Source organism: Lycium ferocissimum, chromosome 11 (genome assembly GCF_029784015.1).
Source record: "Lycium ferocissimum isolate CSIRO_LF1 chromosome 11, AGI_CSIRO_Lferr_CH_V1, whole genome shotgun sequence".
NCBI classification, from domain to species: domain Eukaryota; kingdom Viridiplantae; phylum Streptophyta; class Magnoliopsida; order Solanales; family Solanaceae; genus Lycium; species Lycium ferocissimum.
In genome coordinates this window covers 39,563,542-39,577,106 of record NC_081352.1, presented here as the reverse complement: position 1 = coordinate 39,577,106, position 13,565 = coordinate 39,563,542, and positions in this window count along the sequence as shown.

Genomic DNA, 13,565 nt, shown 5'->3' with positions numbered 1-13,565 from the left:
GAAATTCGATATAAAACAGAGCAGTACACTAAAGCTTGAAAAAGGGGGAAATCCGCTTGACTCGGACCAGATTAACAAGAAGCTCAAAATTCTGATAGAAAAATATACTCGCCCTCCTTAAATTTCGTGACTGAAAATATAAAGTGCCTAAAGGGTTTTCTTGCGGCTAAACCCCCCAATTTGTTCCTCCCCTTTCGGCTATGACTAAGGATGGTATTTATAGGTGAAAATTGACACTCTAGGGTTTCGTTAGGCGGGAATTTGAAAAAAATGGATTCAAAGTTGAGTCAAAGTGGACCGTTCAAAGCAGATGGTCACGGGTTTGAAATGCTTTTTTTTTTTGTTTTTCTCTGTCTAAGATCAGATTTCCAAACGTTGGCTTGGCCTCTTGTGTTGACCGTGTTTGAGAGTTGCATGCAAATAGGTAGACAGAGATCTGCGATAGTGAAAGAGGATTTGGGGGCTTTTCTGGAAATGAAGATGACACAAAAATGGGCCTGTCCAATTCTGCCATTGTTGAAAGGAGGTTTAGCTCTTTGCCTAAAAATGGAGGGGGAAGAGATGACGACAAGGAGAAAGGAGAGAGAGAGAGGGGACTGAAGAGAGGGAGGCAGCGTTCGTTTTGCTCCTTTAGGTTTAGGGGATGAAGGGTTGAAGGGAAATGGGTTGGGCCGGTCGGGTCGTTTTAGGCGGGTAGTGGGTATTGGACTGGTCCGAATTATTAAGGGTGTGGGCTGGTTGGGTAAGTGTAGATAATGGGCTGGTCTAATGACATTAAAAGAAACGTGGGCTGGGCCATTTATTTGGCTGAATTTCATGCCCTTTTCTCCCTCAAATTAACTCCTTTTGGACTTCTAATTTAATAACTAGTGACTAGTATAATATATATTATGTGAAGGAAATTAGTAATTAATATGTAAAAATAAAAAACTTGATAAAGTATAATTAATTTACCGAAAATAAAGTGACGACGATCCCTTTTGAAATTTGTGATAACATAATACTATATGATATTAATAGTAGTAGAAATAATAGTGAAAATAAAATATTTAGATTTAATTAATTTAAAGCCCAAGGAAGTAAATTTGAGTAAAGGAGGGACAAAATTGGGTGTCAACAGATGCCCCTCTTAGACCGGAGACGATGTAAGAGTTTTCGGGCGAAGAAGTTGACGAAGTAGCCGATTTTGTTCCGACCAATAAATGCGAACAAATGTCCAAATCAATAATCCCATGGTGGTTCTACAGTTTGTGGGTAAGATTTGGGGGTAATGAGCTAACAATGCCCAAAAGTTTCCAAATTCATTACGAAAGGTTCCAAAAAGAACAAGAGATTTATATCTTACCAGATCATATTAAGTTATCCCAGTATTATATAAGAAAAGGGTTTTCTTATATCATCAGCTGGTCTTTTGACACAACTGAAATAACCAGGATTAAGTATTTAGTCAAAACCATTAAAATCAAAGGATGGACACCGGAATCTAAGAATTTAAAAATCAAGAATCCAAAGCCATCCAGCAGCAGAACAGGATCAACCGAATCCAAGGCGGAATTAAAAAAGACGCTCCTAGAAGCTTTAAGTAATATTTATGATACAGACCCAGCAGATGTCCAAGAACTACTGGATACAACATCTTCATCAGCAGAAGATAATGGCGACATGATGGACGCACAAGGAATGGCCCAAGCATATCTCCATTACCAAGAATTAGGCTGAAGAAAATTTGCCCTTTCAGAAAAGAAAAGAGGTAAAAGCAAATGGCCGACAACTTTTCAAAAGAAGCCGTCCAACTTTTCAAAAAGCAATAGCAGAAGGCATCTTTACAAAAGTAGCCATCCAACTTTACAAAAAAAGAAGTGGCTGACAAACTTTTATAAAAGCAGCCGTCCAACTTTTCAAAAGCAAAAGCAGAAGGCATCTTTAAAGATAGCCGTCCACTTGTAATCATCCAAGTGATTGGTTGAACTTGTGATCGCGGTTGTGTTAAGGTGATTGCGTATGCTTCAAGGCAATTACGAAAACATAAGAAAAATTATCCAACCCATGATCTTGAATTGGCTGCAGTGATTCATGCACTAAAGACATAGAGACACTATTTATATGGTGTTTATGTGGATATTTACACAGATCATAAGAGTCTTCAGTGTATCTTCAACAGGAAGAGTTGAATTTTCGACAACGACGATGGTTGGAGTTGCTAAAGGATTATGATGTCGATATTCTGTATCATCCCGGAAAGGCAAATGTTGTGGCTGACGCTCTTAGCCGCAGATCTATGGAAAGTTTGTGTGATGTACAACCAGGGAAAAGAGAAATAGCTCGTGAGCTCCAACAGTTAGATAGCCTAGGAGTTCGAGTAGTGGACTCAGGTAGCAGGGGAACTACCATTCAATTCGGCCAGCCTCGTCGCTAGTAGTGGAAGTGAAAGAGCGACAAAACGAAGATCCCATGCTAATGCATTACAGAGATACGCTCCCTCAGAAGGAGAAGTCATCATTTGAGATTGCAGGAGACGGATTTCTCCGATGTCGAGGCTGATTATGTGTTCCTGATATAGCAGGTTTACGCCACTAAATATTGAGAGAAGCCCATTGTTCCCGTAATTCTGTCCACCCCGGAGAAACAAAAATGTATCATGATCTTAAGTCTATATATTGGTGGAATGGGATGAAGAATGATATAGCGGAATTCGTTGCTCAATGTCCCAACTGTCAACAAGTGAAAATCAAGCACCAGAAGCCGGGCGGATTGTTACAAGCTATAGAAATCCCAACTTGGAAGTAGGAAGTTATTAATATGGACTTCATTACAGGCTTACCCCGTTCTCGACGTAAGTATGATTCTATATGGGTGATTATGGATAGACTCACGAAGTCAGCTCATTTCTTACCAGTCAGAACTGCGTATGTGGCGGAAGAGTATGCAAAACTTTTTGTTAAAGAGATAGTGCGGCTCCATGGTGTTCCAATGTCTATTCTCTCAGATAGAGGAACTCAGTTTACAGCTAATTTCTGGAAGTCCTTCCAAGAGGGCTTGGGGACTCAAGTGAGCCTTAGCATGGCATTTCATCCGCAGACTGATGGACAAGTTGAACGTACCATCCAGACTCTTGAGGATATGTTACGGGCATGTATGTTAAATTTTGGAGGTAATTGGGATGATCACTTACCCCTCATTGAGTTTGCTTACAATAATAGTTATCATTCTAGCATCCAAATGACACCGTATGAGGCTTTATATGGGCGAAAGTGTAGATTCCCAATTGAGTAGTTTGAAGCAGGAGAGGCTAAATTGATAGGGCCAGACTTGGTCCAGCAAGCCATAGAGAAAGTTAAACTCATACAAGATCGATTATTAGTAGCCCAAAGTCGTCAAAAGTACTATGCAGATAATCGTCGAAGGGACTTAGAGTTCCAAGTTAAAGACTGGGTATTCTTGAAAGTGTCACCAATGAAGGGCGTTATGAGACTTGGCAAAAAGGGGAAGCTTAGTCCCAGTATATTGGGTCTTTGGGCGAGATTGTGCGCAAAATAGGCAAAGTGGCTGACGAATTAGATTTACCTCCTGATTTTGAGTCAGTTCACCCAGTTTTCCATGTCTCGATGCTTCGTAAATGTGTTGGAGATCCTGCAAGGATTGTTCCAGTAAATGATGTTCAAGTGACAGAAAAACTGATTTATGAAGAGGTACCCATTGCCATATTAGATAGGCAAGTACGGAGGCTTAGAAACAAAGAAGTGGTCTCAGTTAAGGTTTTGTGGAGAAACAATAACCGAGAAGAAATGACATGGGAAGCGGAAGAAATTATGAAATTCAAGTACCCACACTTATTTCAGCCCCCGGAAGAGGGCCAAGATGAGACATCAAGATCATAAGGTATGTATGTCTTCCTTTTTATGCATTTGGGTCGTGTGTGCTCAAATTCTATTGCTATTATGTTGTGGCCCTGTGAGGCATTGTTATTATGGGTTGTTGTGATAGGATGGTAGTGCCATATTATAGGGGAAACTCTGGCGAAATTTTCGTAGAATTCCCGAGTGCTTAACATTCGAGGACGAATGTTCTTAAGGGGGGAAGAATGTTACACCTCGAAAAAAATTTCGTTGATGCACAGTGAATAGACTAACGAAGAGTACGAAGTATATAGTGTTTCAATAAGTAAAGAGTGACATTTCATGACCTTAAGTAAGGTTTCAAAGACATTCGATTTTAGACGAGAAAGTTGCCAAGAGAAGGCAATGCATACGATAAGTATCAGAAAGAATTTACGAGTAACGAGTTAACGATGATTTAATGAGGCTTTGAAGAAGAGTTATAACATCCCTTAGATTATTAATGAGGTGATAAACAAGTGTCAAGAAGGTTCCATAAGGATTGGAGATCAAACGAGTCGACGAGAACGAGTTCGGATTAACTGGGCATTATACGGCCAAACATACTAGCCGTATAAAACATACGGACTGTATGTTCAGCCGTACATTCAGCCCAGATTGACGCCCTTCTCTGGGCCAAATCTACGGCCAGACATACGGTCAGTATAAATTATACGGACCGTATGTTGGTCCGTAGAAGTTGGTCGGGGCTGAATTGTGTTATTAATAAGGGATTCAAGTCTTATTTCATTTCATTTCCCTCTTCACACCCCTTCTCTCTAGACATCTCTCTACACTTCTCCCACAAGATTTCAAGAGAAATTAGTGTTCAACTTCATCAAACCAAGTGAATCAAGTATAAGAAACCCATTAAAGTTCATCCAAGACAAGAATCCAAGTGAAGGTGAAACTAGGGTTTTGCTCAAGTGAGGTGTTTGCACCCAAGGTTCATTCCTACACATTCTAAGGTAAGTTTTATGATGTTTCCATATTATTTAAGGTATTTGAAAGTTTAAACACTTGGATTGTAGAAGAAAATAGAAAATGGGTCATAAATGGGGGAATAGTGTCACTTGTGAGTAAATGTTTGGATTGAGTCATGATTCTTGATACATTATGATTATAATCATGTTATAAATGATGTTGAGAACATGAGATAGATGTCGTATATGAATGAACGTAATTGTGTGATATGACCATGAATATAGATGAATTGAAGTGAATTGAGAAGTAAGGATAATGTAGGTGAATAAAGGCTATTGTGATGATATTGTGAATATTATTATTGATGTTTGGGAGTTAATATATGATATGGAGGAAGTCGTATAAATAAAGGAGATGCTGTCCAATTTTCTCTGGCTTTAGTCATGAATGCTAAGCTATCAATTCTCTAATGTTAGTATGTACTCTAATGAAGGTAGAAACATGAGCATTGAAGGAGAACGTGCAAGTGATAGAATAGTTGAACGGAAAGGTATGTAAGGCTAACCCTTCTTTCATAAGGCATGGTTCTTTGGCCAAATATCTATTCTTCTATGAGCCTATGATATTCTCCAATGATCCTATCTCTAAAAGCTACTAAGTTTATGATTCTCGATATGATACGATTGTACTAAGTTCCTTATATGACGAGTAATCCTTTAAGGATAGATGTAATGAACGACGATAGTAATAATGCTAAAGATCTTTATGAGCTTATATGTATATGTGCCTATGTGTGGCTACTATGAAACCCCGAGCTTATATGGCCGGGTAGAATGTGTATATATATATATAATGCGCGCGCACCACTGCAATTGGGTACGGATAACCCTGAGCCTTGGTAGGGCCAGGTATGTGAAACACCGAACCTTCGTGGTCGGGTATGCTACATAAATGCTATGTATATGACATCAATATGAGTACGAATATGATAAGTATATGTAAATGCTATGTAAAGACTATGTATATGCAATGTATATGATATGAATATGAGTATGAATGGAGATATGAATACGAATACGAAAATAGATACAAAAGGTAAATGAGTACGAATACGTATACAGATACGGATATGGATGTATGTACACGGATACGCAATAGAAGTGGAATGTCCCTATGAAAAGCAAGTAAGTGCTATGACGATGATACTATTATCTCCCATTCTATGTTATTTCATATGTTATCTATTACGCTTTCATATTGATATTGATCATGCTTTACATACTCAGTACATTCTTCGTACTGACGTCCTTTTGTTGAGGACGCTGCGTCATGCCCGCAGGTGGCCAGGGAGACAGACTTGATCCATAGCTTCACTATTCAGGGACTACATAGCAGGGCTCCATTTCATTTGGAGCTGCAGCTTTTGGTATAGATTCTTTTGTGTACATATTCATGGGCACGGCGGGGTTTTGTCCCGCCTATATGATATGACGTATTCTTCTTAAAGGCTCGTAGACATGTGTATATGGATAGATGTGTTTGGACTTGTCAGCCTATATTTTGGATATTATTTCGTTAAGCCTTGTCGGCTTATGTACATTTATTTGGGCATAGTTGTTAATGTTGATATAAATGAATCGTCGCCCAATGAGATTAGAATGATGATGAACGAAAAGTATGATTTAACTATGTGGCTCACCTAGATGTGATGTGAAGGTATGTTAAGAGGTGCTCGGGTGGGTTAGCATCGGGTGTCCGTCGCGACCCTCCGGTTGGGTCGTGACATAAGGCTTATGTTATCTTGGTTATAGGCTTACGAGTTCGAGAAGTAGGAGTTGGATAATTAGATGCACTTCAAGGTATGTTAAGGCTATTCCTTCTTCATTTTGGCATGATCCTATGTTATGAGCCAACAAGCGATTGAATGAGCTTCCATATTACTCTACTCTTAGAAGCACTAGGAGTACTTCAGTCTTTGATGTTCCTATACCCCGTATGATTGTTCTTTCTGTTCATGGGTCTTGAGATTACTTATATTGATGATGTTAGCTCAAAGGTTGTCCATCGGAGGTAATATGACCTTATGTCACTCCGAGAGTTCTATGTATACATTGCAGTTATGCATGGCATTCATATACATATGCATATTGACCCGCGACCGAGAAGACGTTATATACGCGTGTATTATATGTATATGGGGTATGGGGAAAGGGATAGGCGCTATATACGCATTACCACCTGATCAGCTGGTGCACCTTCATGATGATATATGGATTGGGCCGTACGTTCCTCGGCATTATTATATGATATATGGATCGGGCCGTACGTTCCTCGACACTATTATATGGGATATGGATCGAGCTGAACGTTCCTCAGCACTATGACCTATATTTATGTATATAAGCATGATTATCATTGAAAACATGCATATTATGCGCCCACAGAGGCATTGTCAGTTGTACAGATTTATGTAAATACTTACAAATACTCGTTCATTATGCATGCAGAGTTGTATAGATATGATCAGATATTTAGTCATACAGATGTAGTCCGACAGCCATTTTAGCTCACGAGTTTCAAATTTATTCATGATTCTTTATGCGTTACTCTTATGCTTTACATACTCAGTACATTATCCGTACTGACTCCCGTATTTCTCGGGGCCGCGCGTTCATGCCGCGTGTGTTCGTGAGTACAGACATTGTGCGGTCCAGCTTAGTAGGACCTCTATCCCGCGGTGGTCAGTGCGCTCCATTTGAGATTTTACCCATTTAGAAGAACTTTCATGGTTTGATATTGAATTGTACCACCTCATGCTAGCATTCTGTAATTGAAGAAACTACTTGTTAGATAGTGTGTATATTATTGTAAAGGAAATGCTATATTTTATCTCAAACACTTTATTTGAAGAAAGGTAATGGTAGTTATATTTGGGATTTGGAGGTTAACTAAACTTTTTCCCAACTATGGATGATGCATTTTTTTTATTCAAAGCCACCTTTCGGGTGGGGGTTAAGCATGACCCCTTCCTCGTATATTAGAATCCAGAAGTGAAATACAAGTACAAGAGGTATGAAGGGCCTAACCTCTAACAAAAAGTTAAGACAGTGGTCATGACCACTTAGCCTTAGCATATAAGCATAAAATGCAACCAAAATGTATATTAAGGATGATGAAAAGGAGGTTTTGATGTACTGCACATAGCATTCCTATCAACAAGGCAAAAATATACAAGTTATAGCACATCGAATATATACTTTCATCCAGTTTCTTGTTCCTAATCCTAAAATCAGAACCATCCATCCGTCTAGATTCACTAAAGCCTTTGACCCGTCGGGAAGATCTCCATAGTTCAAAAAGATATTGTTCTTGTTGATAGCCGAGGCTTAAAGTGGCAAGTTTGTCAAAGAACTTGTTTGCTTCCCGAAGCGGTGATTAATAGACCAAATGATTCCAATAAGAGAATTCTAATATCCCCGATAGCAGCCTCAAGTCGCCAGAAGTTTGAACACTTCTTTAATCTAGGATACAAGAAGCATAGAGTCGATCTCCCAATTCAATCCGGTCAATCTCATTTAAAATTGCACCATTGAATGTTAAATAATAGAGCTTTAGCTTTAGCAAGGTTGCCGGATCCTCTATCAAAAGGGATAGAGTAAGCCATGACAAAATTTACTTGTGAATCTCTAACAATTCCCCTCCTCCACTGTTATCAGCTATAAGACTACCATCAGTGTTGACTTTGAAGAAGTTAGAGGAGGGTTTACACCAGTGGATTCTTTTGCAAAGTTTCACAAATGCCTATCCTCCGGTCGCCTAACAACACAAGATCATCCGTGCAAGATCATATTTGAAATTAAGAAATTGCAATCTTACAATTCCAATAGTAAACCGAGCGATCCGGAAGATGAGTTTTGAGAGGAAAGGTTTGTTGTTCCCATATTTACCGCTACATCGTTTCCCGAGTTCCCGGATAATAATGATAGGAAAAATCTTAAAAAACAAGGCGGTCAAAGGGTTAGAGACCACCAAGCATTCAAGATATGATTTAAGGTATGGAAGGCAACTCTAAGTCCAAAGTAGTTGCCCGTAAAGTGTTAGCTAAGTTACCGGTGACAAAACATGATCGATCGTCTCGGTTTGAGGGGGACATTACGCTCTCTATCTATTTTTGAAAATATTTACGCCACGTAACCCATATCTTGAGTTTGTTACCCGATATAATTCATATTTGTGTATAAAACACCTTTTATACACTTTATACAAGGTTGATACGTTATAATGTTTTCCCCCCATGTATAATATTGTATATTGGGCTACATGGCATAATAATTTATGTTGGGCAATTTGCACGATTTCCCTTATTCGGGGGTGGTCTTTCATTTTTGCCCCTCAAATTGCTGGTCTTTAATTTTTGTCCTTCACCTAAAAACCCATGGGTTCGGGGTTCGAACCCCGCTCGCCTCAAAAATTTAAAAAAATTCGCAAGGCAGAGTTTGCCTTAAGATAGCAAATTCTACTTTATAAGGTAGAGTTTGCCTTATCCGTATAAGGCAAACTCTCCTTAAGCAGTGGCGGATCCAGGATTTTTGCTCAGGCGGTTCCAAAAAAATAACAAAAGCTAAATATAAAACATTATGTTGTCCTTGGGGATCAAACCTAGGACGCTAGAGATAATTTTAAACACCCTGGACCACTTGAGCTAACCTTTTGCTTTTGTTCAGGGTGTTCAAAAGTTAATATATTTACATAAACACGAAAAATTTATCCTATATATACATTGTAATTTTTTGCCTCGGGTGAACACCCTCACCACCATGCACATCTGCCCATGTCCTTAAGGTGGAGTTTGAATTCAAAACTTTGCCTTGCGAATCCAAAAGTCTGTCTTGCGATTTTGCTTTTAATTTTTGATTGAAAGGTTGTTCGAACCCAGAACCCATGGGTTTTTAAGTGAAGGGAAAAAAAATTAAAAATCAACAATTTGACGGGCAAAAATTAAAGACCAGTGCCTTTGAAGAGCAATCCGCGCAAAATATATATATATATATAGAGAGAGAGAGAGAGAGTGAGAGATTTATGTTGGGCGATACAAATGGAGGGTCCCGTAATGCCAAATCTAGAAATACGACCATCGCCGAGCACTTTCGTGAATCACCCTCCAAGCAAGAAAGGACATTTAAAAGGATAAGGCCTGTGCACGCTTAGCAAGTAAGACTTTTTCGGTGCCTAGGATTTGTCATTAAGTTCCAAGCAGATCCTATTGAGAACATACCCGAATTGGTCTTTTCCCAGATAGGTCTGTCAGATTCACCATTCAGCTGAGGAGATATGCAATTTAAGTTCATTTTACCGCACTTATAATTATCCATTCAAGATTGTGCTGCTTACCTAAAGCATTACAATCAAAAAAGACATTCATATGTCCTGCGGCTCATAGATTTGCTATACTCTGCAACCACAAGGAATTAGTAAGAAAGCGAGACCTTCCAAATTACGTGTTCTAAAAATTTAAGTTTTGCAGCAAGGAAAGAGTGAAAGAACATAAAGACTCGTCGAAATTTTCAATCCGATACGTTTATAAGCAGGACTATTCAATAGAAATAATTATATCACTCTCAAACTAGAGTCAACTATATGAATCATGTTACTCCGTTTAAGCTCATCTCAAGCAATTCAATAGAAACAAGGAGGCCAGGACAAATGCTGTAAGATTAACAATATAATTTGGTCATTTGTATCTCCTAGAACACACAGCTTCTTTTTATTATCTAGCGATTAATACGTAAAACAAAGTTTTCTGTAGAGACCATTTCAAGGTAGAGTAATATCTGTTTAAGACAACTAAGGTTATTATTATAAACACCTATTATTATCTCCAAAAACACATACTAGAACTGCTAATGTGCTTCTTCAAGGAACCCTTGTCACTAAACAATACGCTATTAGAGCCAGAGTATCATTCAAGCTTCAGCAATAATTTAACAGATTGCAATTCTTCACAGTTCTAAAACATATTCTTGACATGGTAGGCCCAAGTAACACTATTATGAGATGTGAAAAGATGAGCTTATCATTTTACTTTTCTGTGCCGCCTTGCCTCAAATTATGAAGGCTTTGTTTTTTGTTGGGTGAAAAGTCATAATTTTGGAAAAGAAGAAAAAGGACAGTTTTGCTTTTTTCTTTTCTATGACTGTCAGGTTGTAGTTAATGCTAGAAAACATAATTGTATAAATTACAAGTAAGATTACTAGGTAAGATAAAGCTGGTCGATTGGTAGATAGTCAAAATTATTCTGAAACTATAATTTTGAAACTAATTTATCATATTTCTTGGGATTATTTTATCCCATCTGAAAGATGGGATAAAATAATCCCAATCTTAGTGGGATAAGGTGGGATATCCCACCCTTAGGATTAGCCTTTATTTTGTAACCGTATTTGGTAGGAGGTATAAATTTATTTCAGGATAAATTTATCCCAGGATGAATTTATACCTCCTACTAAACATGGTATAAAAATTTAGTGCTGAAATATCTCAGCCTATACCATGCACCAAATGACCCCTTGGTAAAATAGAAATATTGATCTTCTCAAAATTCTTAAAAGTCTCGACTCCACCAATTTCCAGATCTATCTTTCTAAAAGTCTGTATGTTATCACAGTTTAGAGACCGTATTAGCGCTGAAACTACTCGTGAAAATATAAAAAACAAATAATAAAACTTATTCAATTCATGAGTATAACGGGAGCTTAGTGCACCGGGCTGCTCCCTTTTTTTTTTTTTTTTAATTCAATTCATGAGTAGGAATAGGTAGATTCATTGCATTCATTCGACTATAAATTAAAGAGACAGCAACCTATTTGAGTCTTATAATTAGCTCTGGAAAGCTCTTAATCAATATATTACCCAGCATATCCTTCCAAAAAGAAAAACACATAACTCATAATATTAAAATTTTCTCTTAAATTTGCGTTCTCAAAAAAAAATCGTGCTGAGAAATTTCGGCATTTCAATTTTTATCTCCTTTCTCTTTATAAAAAATATCTCTCACTATGAATTGTCTCAGTAAGTGGTGCAGACTATAACAGTTTGTTACAACTTCACAAAACCTTGAACATCAGAAAAAATAATACTTGAGAGAAAAGAAAAATCTTTCAAAAACATATTCATGATATGGTAGGCCCAATTAAGCACTACAATGAGCTGTTGAAAATGGAAAATACATAAAGCAAAAGTAACGAATAGACATAAAGCAAGAGTTACCTTCCTCACTTGCCTCAATTAGCCGGTTGAGAGAGTAAAAATGACTAATCAACAAACCAGACTTCATTAGTCTTTGCTTTTGGTGATAGGATTTCGGGTCGGGTTAAAAGGGATTGATTTGAGGGATTCCATCAAAATAAGGATATATGTGTGAAGTTTGAAGACAGTAGAAATATAATTAGCCGCAATATGTAACAGAGGATAAAATTAGCTAATAAAATAAAATAGAGGGGTATATTTGACCGTTTTCTCTAAATTCTTAAAATCATCTGATTTTGAGTATCATTGTCCTATCCTGCCTATCAATTTTAATTCATCCATTCTTTCTTTTGCATGATCATCAAACATCAACGAGAGTATATCTTTCTTTTTTTAGTCAGCAGAACCGTACCTTTCTCTATTTTGGAAATATGTAAAATTAGCATCCAAATTTTACCCTTAATGACATAACTTATTTGGACCCATATTATATAAAAGTTTCTTTTTCACTAGGATGTAGAAAATAAAAAGATATGTGAAACTTACACTACCCCTCATTTAATTATTTGTTGTTAGGGTAATCTTGATACTTTCAGCTCATGTGTGAATGCAAAGTATCATTCAAACAATAAATTTAATTTTGAGTAAATATAAACTTCAGCAATAATCTTTTCAAGAATGATTTTATTTTATTTACATCAAGAACGTAGGCTAAACATATTCATGATACGATAGCCCTTTTTAAGCCCGTCAACCGGTTCGGTTGAACCGGTTAAAACCGGAACCGAACCGGTAAAAACCGGAACCGGTTAACCGGTTCCGGTTAACCGTTAATTGTTTTACCGGTCCGGTTCCCATTTTTTTGAAACCGGAACCGGACCGGTTTAACCGGTTAAATTAAAAAAAAAAAAAAAAATTAAAACAGCCGTTGGGCTGGCGAAATTGGACCGTTGGCAACGGTCCATTTGCAAAAATGGTCGTTGCCAAACGGTCAAATAATTAATTTTTGGCCCCTCCCAACCCCCCAAACTTTTTTTTTAACACTTTAACCCATCCCTCACCCCTATATAAACCCTTCTTCATTTTCATTTTAATTCACACCAATTCACTCTCTCTTTCTCTCAAATCTCAATCTCTCAATTATAGTTACTTTGCAATAATTAGTCACTTTATATTTCTCTCAAATAAATATTACAAAGTCTTATTATAGTTTCAATTATTAATTTTGCAATTATAATATTGTTGGTGGAGTTGGTGATTTTGCAACAATCCGAAGTAACTTTGGTGGATTTGCAATTCTAGCCGCCTTCACTTTGTTGGAAATTAATCCGGCAATTTGGTACCTTCGTTCCAACTCTATCTTTATTTTTCGCAATTTAATTCTAGCAATTTATTTTTCGCAATTTAATTTACGCAATTTAATTCTAGCAATTTAATTTATTGTGATTTATTTGATTGTGATTTAAATTAATTCTATTTAATAATGTCAAAGAGACTAAGACGTGGTGCCGGTAGTAGTAG